Source organism: Trichosurus vulpecula, chromosome 2, assembly GCF_011100635.1.
Source record: "Trichosurus vulpecula isolate mTriVul1 chromosome 2, mTriVul1.pri, whole genome shotgun sequence".
Taxonomy (NCBI): domain Eukaryota; kingdom Metazoa; phylum Chordata; class Mammalia; order Diprotodontia; family Phalangeridae; genus Trichosurus; species Trichosurus vulpecula.
Window position 1 is genome coordinate 36,778,266 of NC_050574.1, and position 12,494 is coordinate 36,790,759.

The following is a 12,494-nucleotide window of genomic DNA, read 5'->3' on the forward strand; positions in this document are numbered from 1 at the left end:
CTTTCAGAGAAAGAACTAGTGGACCCTGAATGCAGATCAAAGCATATTATTTTCACTTTATTTTTTTCATGTTTTTTTTTCCTTTTGGTCTGCTTCTTCCACAACTGTGAATAATATGGAAATATGTTTTACTTGATTGCACATATATAGCCTATATCAGATTGCTTACAGTTTTAGGAAGAGGGGAGGAGAAGGAGGGAGAAAAATTTGGAACTAAAAATTTTGTAAAAATGAATGCTAAAAATTTTCTTTACATAATAAAGTACCATTAAAAATAAAATGAAATGAGACCTCAAAAAATAGAATGTCAAGTTCTAGTACAAAAGAAAAAAGATAAGCCTAGAACTCTGTTTCTGCTCATTCAAGGGTCAGTTGAAGGAAATGGGAAATCCTCAAATATAGTAAGTATTTAATAAATGCTGATTAATCTATTGATTACCACAATAACAACTTGATTTGGTAAGATACAGTACAACCTGAAAGGTTCTCCTCCAATGAGGAGTTTCTCATACATATGTTGAGATCATATCAGAGTCTGTGGTAAATGAAACCACAGAAATATCTCCAGCCACCTTTCACTATTAATATAATAATGTTATATAACATATTATAACATAATTATATATTACATAATAATTAATTTGTTATTATAATAATATAATATAATGATATATTATAATAATAATATAGGGGGCGAAGCCAAGATGGCTGCTTGAAAACAAAGATTTGCTTAAGCTCTCCCTCAAACCCCTCCAAACACCTATAAAAAAAAAAGACTCTAAACAAATTCTAGAGCCTACAGAACCCATGAAATAGCAGAGGGAAACAAATATCCTGCCCAAGACAGCCTGGATGGTCTCTGGGAAGGGTCTATCGCACCATGCTGGGAGCGTAGCACAGCCCAGCTTGGGCCTCGCCTGAAGAGACCAGGCTGGAGTAGACCGAGTGGAGCAGGCCTCAGGGCACTGAATCACTGGCAGCTGTGGAAGTTTCCAGACTTCTCCACCCACAAATGCTAAAGACAACAGAGCAAGTCAGTGGGAAAACTGCTGGATCTGGGTGAGAGGAGTGCGAGGTCCGGCCCCAGCCCTGGGGGTGGTAGAGGTAGCACGCAACAGCAGGAAGCTCCCATGGCTGCTTCCAGAGCTCCAGAGGCAGCTGCTTCTGGCGCCCCTGGCCCACATGATGGGAATAATCAAGTGGTAGATCAGGGCTGGTGCTGAGGCAAGGTTCCCTTGCTTTGCCCTGCTTGGATCTGTGTCGCAATCCTGGTTGGCAGTTCTTGGGGGAGGAGGAGCACTGGTGTGGCAGAGCTTGTGGTGATTGTGGAGAGGGAGTCCTCCTGGTGGCTACACAGCAGAAAGGAGTGCTTGCACTCACAGACCAGAGCACAGGCCAACAGAGGAGCATCATACCACCTCAGAATAGAAGTAGCTCTGAAAACAGCAGCACAAAACCCCTGAAACTTGGGGCAAAGCAGTCTCCACTCTGAAAGCCGTCATACCCTGACCAAAAGCTCAAAAGTCAAGTAATTGACTGGAAAAATGAGCAAGCAATGTAAAAGGACTCAGACTATGGAATCTTTTTTTGATGACAAAGAAGATCAAAACATAGTCAGAAGAAGTCAACAAAATCAAAGATCCTACATCAAAAGCCTCCATTTTCAGGCCATAGAAGAGCTCAAAAAGGATTTGGAAAATCAAGTAAGAGAAGTGGAGGAAAAATTAGGAAGAGAAATGAGAGCGATGCAAGAAAATCATGAAAAACAAGTCAATGACTTGCTAAAAGAGACCCCAAAAATACTGAAGAAAATAACACCTTAAAAAATAGACTAACCCAAATGGCAAAAGAGATCCAAAAAGTCAATGAAGAAAAGAATGCCTTAAAAGCCAGAATTAGCCAAATGGAAAAGGAGGTCCAAAAGACCACTGAAGAAAATACTGCCTTAAAAATTAGACTGGAGCAAGTGGAAGCTAGTGACTTTATGAGAAATCAAGAAATTATAAAAGAACAAAAAGAATGAAAAAATGGAAGACAATATGAAATATCTCATTGGAAAAACCACTGACCTGGAAAATAGATCCAGGAGAGATAATTAAAAATTATTGGACTACCTGAAAGCCATGATCAAAAGAAGAGCCTAGACATCATCTTTCAAGAAATTATCAAGGAAAACTGCCCTATATTCTAGAACCAGAGGGGAAAATAGAAATTGAAAGAATCCACTGATCACGTCTTGAAAAAGATCCCAAAAAAGAAAACTCCTAGGAATATTGTCGCCAAATTCCACGTCAATCAGAAAATATTGCAAGCAGGCAGAAAGAAACAATTTGAGTATTGTGGAAACATAATCAGGATAATACAAGATCTAGCAGCTTCTATATTAAGGGATCGAAGGGCTTGGAATATGATATTCTGGAGATCAAAGGAGCTAGGATTAAAACCAAGAATCCCCTACCCAGCAAAACTGAGTACAATACTACAGGGCAAAATATGGATTTTCAATAAAATAGAGGACTTTCAAGCATTCTTGATGAAAAGATCAGAGCTGAATAGAAAATTTGACTTTCAAATACAAGAATCAAGAGAAGCATGAAAAGGTAAACAGAAAAGAGAAATCATAAGGGACTTACCAAAGTTGAATCATTTTGTTTACATTCCTACATGGAAAGATGATATTTGTAACTCATGAGACCTTTCTAAGTATTAGGGTAGTTAAAGGGAATACACACACACACACACACACACACACACACACACACACACACACAGAAGGCCAGGGTGAGTTGAATATGAAAGGATGATATCTAAAAAGAAAAATTAAATTAAGGGATGAGTGAGGAATATATTGAGAGAAGGAGAAAGGGAGAGATAGAATGGGGTAAATTATCTCACGTAGAAGTGGCAAGAAAAAGCAGTTATAATGGAAGGAAAGAGGGGCTAGGTGAAAGGAAATGAGTGAATCTTGCTCTCATCCCATTTGACTTGATGAGGGAATAGCATACACACTCAATTGGGTATCTTACCCTACAGGAAAGTAGGGGGGAAGGGGATAAGGGGGTGGGGATGATAGAAGGGAGGGCAGATTGGGAGAGGAGGTAGTCTAAAGCAAACACTTTTGACCAGGGACAGGGTCAAGGGAGAAAAGTGAATAAGGGGGACAGGATGGGATGGAGGGAAATAGTCTTTCACAACATGACTATTTATGGAAGTGTTTTGCATAATGATACATGTGTGGCCTATGTTGAATTGCTTGCCTTCTCAAGGAGGGTGAGTGGGGAGGGAAGAAGGGAGAGAATTTGGAACTCAAAGTTCTAAAAACAGATGTTCAAAAGAAAGTTGTTTTTGCATGCGACTGGGAAATAAGATATACATGCAATGGGGTATAGAAATCTATCTTACCCTACAAGTAAGTAAGAGGAAAAGGGATAAGGTGGGGGGAGTGGGGTGACAAAAGGGAGGGCAGACTGGGGAAAGGGGCAATCAGAATACATACCATCTTGGGGTGGGGGGAGGGTAGAAATGGGGAGAAAATTTGTAACTCAAAATCTTGTGGAAATCAGTGTTGAAAACTAAAAATATTAAATAATAAAAAATAAATTAAAATAATAATAATATAATAATTCATTTAAAACTAATGGTTTTAAATTTTATTTTAAACTTAAAATACAAAATGAGAAAAGAAAAACATTGCCATGTACACAGCAGACCATAAGACAGGATTCAATGTAACGTTAATTATTAATGTTAATAAGTTATGTAAAACAGAGAAATATCTGCTCATGGAAAACATTCACCACATCTTGAAGGATGTCCTCCACAAGGTCCAAAAGGAGAAGTTCCCACTCTAGGCCCTCTGAGATACCCACCCAAAGTTGCATGAGCTTTCCAGGGAGGTGGCGATTTCCTCAGCATTGGAGATCTTTGATCAGGGGTTAGGTGACAACTTGTCTGCAGAGTTGCAGGGATGGATGTACATGCAAGTACAGGTCAGACTAGATCCCCTTGGAGCCCCCTTTTCTGTTGTGAGAATATGAAGTCTACAAAATTCTATTCAATTAAACAATTATTAAAGGCTTACTGTGTTCAGATCACACAATGGACTTGAAATGCCAAGACTTGGTTTCCTAGAAGTAGAGTAGGCATATTTAAACTACCCCATGTGCAGCAAGGGCCTCTAGCCTTTGGTGCATTTGGACCTAGAATGCAGAGACTCTAGAGCACTGGGGCACCTGAATTCTGAGACCAGGGGAACCTAGTAGAATCAACTACAAAAAATTTTGGAGTTAGAACGTCCATCAGTCATCTGACAATGAATTCCCATTGCAACACACCCTACAAATGATCATCTAGCCACTACAATGAAGACCTCCACTGGGTCTGCCTCCCCATCCCTTCCATCTGTCACCTCCTCCAACAATCCATTCCAATTGTGGGCAGCTCCAGTTGTCATGAAGGCTTTGGGTTTTTTCTTCTGATGTCATACCTAAACCTGATCTTCCATTCTGCTCCTAGTTCTGTCTTTTGGAACCAAAGAGAACAAGTCTGATCTCTCTGCCATGTGTTAGTCTTTTAAATATTTGAAAACATCTCTCTTCTGCCCCCACCCCCACCTCTGTCTTCTCTTTCCCAGGCTAAACATCCCCAGTTCCTTCTACCAATCTTCACAGAGCATGCACTCAAGTCCTTTTACCAGCCTGCTTGCCTTCTTCTGGACACTCTCCAATTTAACAATGTCCTTCTTAAATTGTGGCACTCCGCTGTGGTCTGACCAGGGCAAAGGATGGCAGGGCTTACACCTCCTTATTCCTTTTCCTGGAAAGCATGCCATTGATGCATTCTAAGATCACACTAACTTTTGGGGCTGCCATATCCTAGGCAGCCTGCCTAGAACCCAGGAAGTGGTGACCCAGATCCCAGATGAGTCTAGAATAGAGCCTAGAATCCCGGAATAATAATTCAAGAAGGTAGGGGTGACCCAGAAGTGCCACTGGGGCCCTGTAACTGAACTGACCCACTCCATTTTTCTCCTTTCTGTCTCCCTTGGACCAAGATGAAGATGCAGTTGCTTAGCAACCAGAGGGTGCAGTTGTGATGACTCAAAAGAGGAGGAGCCAGGGGTACAGAATCCTCCCTGTTCTAAGAACTTGGGGTGGAGGGGGCGGCCGGGAAATAGAGTCCTCCTAGAGTTGGGGGTGGGGTTGGGTTGGACTCCTCCCTGTTTTAAGAGGCGGGGCCGCCGGGAGGCGGGGCTTCCAGGCCCGGAGGTGGAGGGTTTTGGCCAAGCCTGAACAGGCTGACCTGCCTCCTCCTCCCCACCTCCGAGGAAGGGAAGGAGGCGGCGGTCTAGGGTGGCAGGGCAGACTGGGGCAGGGGCGAGAAGGCCCGGTTGAGGGTAGAGGACTCCGGAGTCCTGGCCTGGAAACAGCAGGTACGGAGGGGCTGGGGACCACACACACACACACACACACACACACACACACACACACACCCGCCCCCTTCCCCCCCAGTCCCGGGCTCAGAGCGCACTCACCCGGCCTCCCTCCCACAGGCTCCGGGGAGCCCTGGCGGTGGCTGCATCTGGGGACCGAGGAGTAAGAGGAGGCAGCAGCTAATGCTGCGAGGAGGAGCAGGGGCCAATGCTGCGCCTGGTGAGGAGACCCGCCCCCTCCCTTTCCTCCCCTTCCCTTCTCTCTCTTCCTTTCCTCTTTCCTCTGCTCCTGGGGCAAGTCTCATTCTCCAAGTGTGTATCTGTGTGTACTTGTGTGTAATTGTGAGTATTCGTCGTGTTACTGTATGTGTATGTACCTCCCTATGTCTATTTGTAGCAGTGTATAATTGTGTCGGTGTGCATGCCTGTGTCTCTGTATATATGTACTTCTGTATGTCTGCATGTGCCTGGGAGAGACTGGGTCCATGTCTGTCTATCTCTGTGTGTGGAGTTTGCTCTCTGTATGTTTGCATGTACTGCAATTTGGCACACGCCTGTCTCTCTCTGGGCATCCCTGTGTACCTACTCTCTGGTGTAGCACTCTATGCTCTGGGAACCTAGGAGTAATCGTGTGTGTCTGTGTGCATGTGTATGTCGTGTATGGGATTAGTTTTGTGTCTATATATTTGTTTCCTATTGTGCACTTGTGCATTTCTTTGTGTACTTTGAGTAATTGAGTGTGTATCTGTCTGTAGGTATCCGTGTGTAATTGTGTGTGTGCAGAATTCATTGTCTCTCCTTGCATATGTACGTGTGTGCACTTGGGAGCAATGGTGTGTTCATTGTGTTTCTGTTCATCTGTTTCTGTATCTCTGTTTAATTTTTTCCGTGCAACACTGTCTCTAGGTATCTCTGTCATATTCTTTGTACTCTTTATTTATCTCTGTCTCTGCATCAGTGGGCAACACCGTGGCTGTGGGGATGTCAGGGAACACTCATTCATTTCACAAACATTTCCTCAAGTGCAGGGAGGGCCCTAGGAGAGCTTATGGGAACATGAGAGATGAAGCCCTAGGCCTGGCTCTAAGATAACTCCCAGGCTGGCAGAGGCTTTCGATCAGAAACTAACCAAAACAATAATTCATAGCACTGGGAATTAGAGAAGGTAAGGATATGATGGTCCCTTTTTACAGAAGCTTGGAGGAGCACAGAGTTAGTGATTTGTCCAACCACACACAGGAAGTCCCTTGAGGTGGAATTAGATCTGGGATCTCTTGACTCTCCAAATCCAGGACCTGGTTAGGGTCAAAGGAGAGGGAAGAAAGTAGGTGAAGACCTTGCTTAGACTGGAGGGGGGTGGAGAACAGTAATGAAGAGGAGAGATGATAGTGAGGAGAGGGATCCTGGAGGTTGCACTGAACTGGCCTTTGAATGGTATGGATTTTTCTGTGTATATTAGGAGAATCCCAGAGAATAGCTTAGATGGGCCTTAGCCACCATCCATACACTTGGATGCTTTCAGCAAACCCCAGAGGAAGGCTCGTGTGTGAGAGGAGTCCTGGGGGTGGCCGGAGGGAGAAGCTGCTTCTCTGTCTCTCTGAGTCTCCCTCTGTATCGTGTCGTGTGCCTCCGAGCTCTTTCTTTGTCACGGTCTCCGTTTCTTTTTGTCTGAGTGTCCTTCGCTTCCGAGGTCTTTCTGTTTCTCGGCATCCTCCATCTCTATGTCTGTTTCTTGTGTCTTTGCCTTTCAGCCTTCTCTGTCTCTCTTGGTCTCTCTTTTGTGCCTCTGTGTATCTGAGTCTGTCCTTTTTTACTCATGGGGAATGGGGCCGGGCCTGGGGGGCGAGGGGAGAGACACTGGGCATGGTCCTGAGCGTCCGGTTGATGGGGGAAAATCTGTGGATAGGTAGAGATAGGGCCTCTTTCCTGCCCCCCCCGCCCCCCGCTTCCAGACCCCTCCTCAACTCCTTCCGTGATTTCTTCAGGAGGAAGGGAGGTTGCGGATGGAGGAGCCCCCGGAACCGGAGAGGGAAGAGAGGCTGCTGGCGTTGCTGGGCCTGGTAGGCACAGCACTCAACCTGCTGGTCCTCGTCTGTGTCTACGTCTACACCACCCTCTGAGCTGATGTCACCCACTTGGGGCGGGGCCCGGGAAAACCCTCTGAGGTTTTCCTTAGAGTCTATGGAGCTGGAGGCGGGGCCTTTACATCTTCTTAAGACTGGGTTTGCATGGAGGGGGTGGGGCCGAGGAACAGGGGTGGGACTTGGAACCACTTGCTGAGGGAAGAGCCACTGGTGGCGGGAGGCGGGTCCTGGAAAGAAGGGGAGGGGGCCTTCCCATCTACGGAGGGTGGAGCCCTCGGGACTGGGGGCGGGGACTGCCTTTCGTCTCCGAAGGTGGGGCTGGGTGGAGGAGGGCGGAGCAGGTAAGGAGGGAGCTGGATCCTTAGGTTCAGGTCGAACCTCACTCTATTGGGGGGCAGAATGGAAGGAATACTACAGGCCCTAGATGCCTTGACCTCAGCGCCTCCCACGTGGAGACTCAGTGAGGAGGGAGGAAGGCCCTGACTCCAAACACTCGGATGCAGAACCCTCCAGCATAGTCTACACCAGCGTGGAAGCGGATCCTCAGCTCAGTAGGGCTATCCCTCTCTCTGCAGTCCCTGGGGGGCAAGATTCCCGTGTGGGGTCCTGGGGAGCTATAAATCCGACCGCCAGAGGGTCTCCAGAATCTGAGTGCGAAGGCGGGGAGGATGGACTCTTTCTTTCCGAGAAGCCCTCTGGGGATCTGGGGTGGGATCAGATGGGATTCTCTTTGGTACTATGGAATTTGAAATAAACCCGCCCTTGGCCATGGTAACAGACGTGGAAGAGCCAGCCTCCTCACTGCGCCCGGGGCCTGGGACCGGAGGTTGGAACCTATTTCGGGATTCCCTAACCCACTACCTCTTTACATGCCTGCTGCAAGTGGGGGTCCGAGCGGGACGGGGGTCATGGACCCCTGCCTCCAAAGATCCATGAGAGATATGCTCTGCCACCCACCCGTGGGCAGTCCAGGGCACCCCCCTCCTCACTCCTCGAAGTCCTCAAGGGCACCTGTCTCAGACACCCCGCCCCGGTGACATCCTCATTGGCCCTTTCCGGGGCCCCCCCAGTCGGCACTGTGCTCTTATTGGTCAAACCTGGGCTCCCCCGGCCGGCGCCGCACCCCCATTGGTCCAAAGTTGGAGCCCGGGCAGCTGGGGAAAGTTGGTCTGGTGGAGCTGGCTGGGCGGGGAGGGCGGGGTAAGAGGAGAGAGCCCAGGGCGCGGGAGACAGAGGGGCCAGAGCCAGGGACTGGACGGGACAGGGACAAGGGCACGGACAGGGACACGGAGCAGGAGAAGATGCTGCTTCCCAGCCCCAATTGCCGCCTCCGCCACCGCCCCCTCCTCCTGCTCCTCCTCCTGCTGCTGCTGGTTCGTGAGCCGCGCCCAGGCCAGGCCGTCGGGGCTGCAGGGACACAGGGGAGTAGAGGCCGGGGCCGCCCAGGGGGCCAGGCCCGGTAAGTCCACTCACTTCCCTGCTTCGCTACCTTTCTCTCACTCTCAAGCAGCACCTCCCCCCCCAGAAGAGGGGGAGGGTCTCACAGGGACTGAAGTGGGTGGGGGGATGCCAAGGGAGGAGGGGGGGGCTCATAACTCAGGCCCCGCCCCTGCGTCCCAGGTGGTACCATCACATACCGCCCCCCCCGCCCCAGCCTGCAATCGGCGCCTCCAGAACTAGTAGAAAAGGAGAAAGAAAGGAAGGGGCTAGGGGGGAACGCAGAACCCCCTGAAGGTGGACAGAGAACAACCGCCCCTCCATTCCCAAGCCGTGCCAGCCCGCCCCCTCAGCCTGAAGTCGGTTTCCCCCCGCAGTCCCCGCAAAAGCGCGGAGGGAGGGACACAGAGCCCCGACTGTGTGCACGGGGAGCCCCCTCTTCTCCGCAATTCAGGTGGCGGCAGCACCGGGCTGCGGTCCATGCCCCCAGCCCTATTAGAAAGGAGGGAGGGAGAAGGGACGAAAGATCCTCACCTGACTCCCTCTACCCTTGGTCCCGAACTACCCTCAGTTTGTCCGGGGTGGAAGCCCAGACCCCATCCTCGGGTTTTGGGTGGAGAGAGCCTGGCCTGGTGGTTCTCCCCCGCCCCCCTGCCAGACCGGCCCCCGCGCTCCGCTACAAAGGGCCAGGGCTCGGGCTCCCGCCTCTGCGAATCCGCTTAGTAACCTGAGCTCAGCGGTGCCGCGCCGCGCCGGGGGCGGGGCCGGGAAGGGGTTAACTGGCAGGCCCGGGGGGAGGGGGCTTCTCCAAGGATTTTTTTTCTCCAAGGCTCCTTCTCCATGGGAGCAACAGGGGCCTGGAACTGACAAACAAAAGCTTGGTCGGACTGCCCCCCACGTCTTCCCACTTTTCCATCCCCTTCCTATCCTAGGGGCCTGAGCGCCCGTGTGTCTCTCAACCCCCTCCAGGGGAGAATGGAGCGGTCTTGGAGGGGTGCGGAGGAGGGGGTGCGCCTGCGCAGGGGCTGGAGGTGGAAGGGGAGGAGGGACGCAGGGGGTTTGGGGGCCCCGGGAGCCTGGCCCCAGCGCTGAGTCGGGGCCTCCGGGAGGGCGGCGCCACCTTGTGGAGGCAGGAGGGAATGCGTCTGGGGGGCCTTGGGGAGCTGGTCGAGGCTGGAGGATAGCAGCCCAGCTGACCTCCGCGTCTCCTCCCTCTGGCGACCCTCTGCTTCCAGCCCTGCAGCTGCCTGCCGCCGCTGCTGCGCTGGGCGCCCTCCACGCCCGGGCGCCTGTTCTAGAGGTGAGTGTCCGTCAGAGGCGGAAGTTGGACGGGGCGGTCGGGGTCGCCAGGGCAGGGCAGAGAGCTAGGGGCACCTTGTCTGAGCTTCTGCCGCCGTCTCTGGGGTGGCACTGGGCGCGGCGCGGGGTGGATGGAGGCTGAGTCGACGGCGCTCCTACCTCTGGTCCCCCCGAGCCCGGGGGGGTGGGGGTGGCTCTCGCTCACGTTACCGTGGTCTCTCCCCTGCAGCTCCCTGTTCGTCTCCGCAGTGCCCACCAGGGGAGCAGTGTGGAGCTCCTCAGCTGTGCCCCTGTCGGCTCGGTTGTCGGGCTGTTCGGGTTCCCCGGGCCACAGCGGCCCCCGCCCCCAGCCCCGTGCCAGTCACCCGTAGAGAGGCCTCCCTCACTTGGCAGCCGCTGACGTGAGTGCGAGTTGGGTGCTCCCCTCCTGACCCTGCTGCCCCTGCCTCTGATTGTCCGTCTGTTTTATTTTTCACTCCTTGCTGGACTTGCTGTCCGATAGTGACTGTGTTGCGTGCCCCCCCCCCCCCTTGGGAGTCGCTGCCTCCCTCTGGGTCTCGGCTGACTGGGTTCACCAACTAGAGGTGTTCTCTCTGGGTCTCTACCTCCATCTCTGTCTTCTTCAAGAGGCTGCTTGGTGCTTGGGAAAGGAGGCTAGATTCAGAGGAGAAGACCTGGGGGCAAACAAGTCCCAGCCCTTTTATTTTGGCAAGTACTTAACGTCCTTGGGTCTGTTTCCTCATCTGTAAGATGAGGGGGTTAGGCTAAATTACCTCTAAGATCTTTTCCAAGCCATAGATCTATGTTTTAGAATGTTATTGTCTGGTGTCTCTGTCTTTCTGTGGAAGGCCTGGAATCAATACGCTCTCTCTTCCTTTCCCCCAAGTGGTGAAATCTGTCTTCTCACCCGGGCTCTCTTTCCACGTGTTTCTCTGATAGATATCCCTATGTCTGCTCTCCATCTCTCTGTCTCTGACTATCTTCCCAGCTCATCTTTGTCTCTGACTGTTCATCTCTCTCTCCCTCTCTCTCTGTTTCATTCTTCCATGTCTCTGACTCAGAATCTCCCTCTGTGGCTCCATGCCCCCCTTCTCTCTCCCCATTCCCTTTCCTTCTCCCGCTCTCCCTCCTTCCTACCACATGTTGGTCTCTAGTGCCTTCCCTGTGGGTGGGCCCCGTTCTGTGAGTCTCATCTCTCTGTGGGTGTCTTTGCTCCCCCCCAGTCTTTCTATATCTACGTGGTTCTGCCTGTGTATCTGCATCTCCCTAAGTGTCTCTGGCTTGTTCCCCTGTCTTTCTTCTCTGTGTAAGCCTCTTTCTACTTACTCCCTTTCCACCTTGTCCAGGCTCTGTCTCTCTCCATGGTTCTATCTGCATGCCATGTATGTCTCACGTCTCTAAGTTGAATTCTCTGTCTCTTCTTAACAGTCACACTGTCTCACTCTCTGGCCCTGTGTCTCTCATCTCTTCCTCAGTCTCCTCTGCTGGCTCTCCAGGTTTCTCTTTCCCAAACTCTCCCTATGTTAGACAGTCTCTCTCAGGCATCTCTCAATATCTTGCTTTCTCTGTCTCAGATGGAAGTCTCCAGCTTTGGGTCCCAGTGGCCCTCTTCCCTCTCAGGCTCTCTAGCCCGTCTGGGTGTGTCTGTCGGTAGTTCCCAGGCTCACTTTTAAGGTCTCCACAAATCTCTGGCGCCCCCCCCCCATCTGTGTGTCTTCCCCGGGGCCGCGCTGGGATGAGGACTTTGCGTTGGTCTTCCCAGTCATAGCCGCATCGGCTCCCAGGTCTCTCAGCCTTTTGGGGTCCGTGTCTGGGTTTCTCTCTCCTGAGCTATCTCCCTTTCTGTCTCATTCACTGCATGTCTCTGGCTGTGTCATCGCCATGTCTCTATTTCCCAGAGGTCTCCGTTCTCTCTCTTTTCACGTCTCTATTGACAGGGCTCTGCGCCATCTGCTTCTCCACCGATCAGTCGCCTCTCCGGGTCACTAGGTCACCCATTGCCTGTCTCTAGTCTCTGAGTCTGTCTCTGTCTCAGGGCTCAAGGGGTACCCTCATCCTTCGGGCAGTGCCTGCAGGGGGCGCCTGCCTTAGCCTCAAGGCGGAGGAGGGGGGAAAGCTCGTGGGTGGAGTGGGGGGGGGGGGCTCTTCATTTTGCCCCAGGAGGAGCCAGGGGGCGCCCTCCCGGGCCGGGGCTGACCACTTCCCTTCCCCTCCCGTAGGCTGCAGGAGGCCCGGGCACTGCT

At 51.3% G+C, this 12,494-nt stretch overlaps 1 long non-coding RNA gene across 1 annotated transcript; it reads left to right on the forward strand.

Annotated features, from left to right (window-relative positions):
- Positions 1 to 5,324: 5,324 nt before the first annotated feature.
- LOC118840417 lies at positions 5,325 to 7,479 on the forward strand. Its single transcript, XR_005009659.1, has 3 exons — positions 5,325 to 5,431; positions 5,552 to 5,651; positions 7,417 to 7,479. It is a non-coding gene; the product is annotated as an uncharacterized LOC118840417 (long non-coding RNA).
- The last annotated feature ends 5,015 nt before the right edge of the window (positions 7,480 to 12,494 follow it).